The 1,214-nt window shown below is 40.0% G+C and overlaps 1 pseudogene; it reads left to right on the top strand.

Moving 5' to 3' along the window:
* The first annotated feature begins 701 nt into the window (after nucleotides 1–701).
* LOC127486096 (U2 spliceosomal RNA) lies at nucleotides 702–827 on the top strand (annotated as a pseudogene).
* The last annotated feature ends 387 nt before the right edge of the window (nucleotides 828–1,214 follow it).

Below are 1,214 nucleotides of genomic sequence, written 5' to 3'. Positions count from 1 at the left end.
ACCTGTGGCACTGGCATCCCATATGGGCGCCGGTTCTAGTCCCAGCTGCCCCTCTTCCAATCCAGCTCTCTGCTATGGCCTGGGAAAGCAGTAAAGCTCCTGCACCCACATGGGAGACCAGGAAGGAGCACCTGGCTCCTGGCTTCGGATCGGTGTAGCTCCAGATGTTGTGGCCATCTTGGGAGTGAACCAACAGAAGGAAGACCTTTCTCTCTGTCTCTCCCTCACACTGTCTGTAACTGTACCTCTCAAGTAAATAAAATAAATCTTTAATAAAACAAAAAAACTAATTTTAGTCAAAATTAATTATTAATATGTGACACATAGGAAAATACTATCCCATAAATCACAAATCTATTTCCACAGAAAAAAAATTGATGAAGGCTTTTTTGATCTTTTTATCATTTTCTGCTAAATTAATTTCACAGTGATCATTGTGGATTTTTCAGTTCCTTGGCAGCCTTTCATGACACCTAATATTTTTTCAACACTTGCACTAGTTTGGCTATTGAATTAACAGGTGATGACCATTATTTAAATTTAGTTAATTTAAAATAAAATTTTATTTAATTTTAGTAATTTATTAAATCATTCTAATCAAATAATTTAATTAATTAATTTTAAAAGTATGATTATACACACATCAACCTGTATCTGCAAAGTCTCCAGAGCACATTAGTGACAATGTGGGTGATTCATGGATCGCTTCTCGGCCTTTTGGCTAAGATCAAGTGTGAGTGATAATTACAACTGGTTGAATTTAATTGTTTTAGTCACTAATGCATCCTTACTATGTTGCTATTTCAAATATAATTTGGGGAACTAATTTGCTGGGTGTGGCAAGGCATCCCTAGTTTTTTTTTTTCTTTAAAGATTTATTTATTTATTTGAAAGGCAGGGTTACAAAGAGGGAGGGGAGAGAGAGAGAGAGAGAGAGAGAGAGAGAGAGAGAGAGAGAGGTCTTCCATATGCTGGTTCACTCCCCAAGTGGCTGCAATGGACTGAGCTGCACTGATCCAAAGCCAGAAGCCAGCAGCTTCCTCTGAGTCTCCCTCATGGGTACAGGTTCAAGTTCAAGTTCAGCCTACTCCACTTGCATTCCAGCTCCCTGCTCATGTATCTCGGAGAGTAGTAGAAGATCCAAATGCCTGGGCCCCTGCCCCTCAGAAGGAAGACCCAGATGAAGGTTCTGGCTCCTGATTTTGGTCTGGACC

The sequence above is a fragment of the Oryctolagus cuniculus genome, chromosome 17 (assembly GCF_051225735.1).
Source record: "Oryctolagus cuniculus isolate XC-2025 breed Fujian yellow rabbit chromosome 17, ASM5122573v1, whole genome shotgun sequence".
NCBI lineage: Eukaryota > Metazoa > Chordata > Mammalia > Lagomorpha > Leporidae > Oryctolagus > Oryctolagus cuniculus.
The sequence above is the reverse complement of the archived record's forward strand: the minus strand, read 5'-3'. Positions and strand labels throughout refer to the sequence as shown.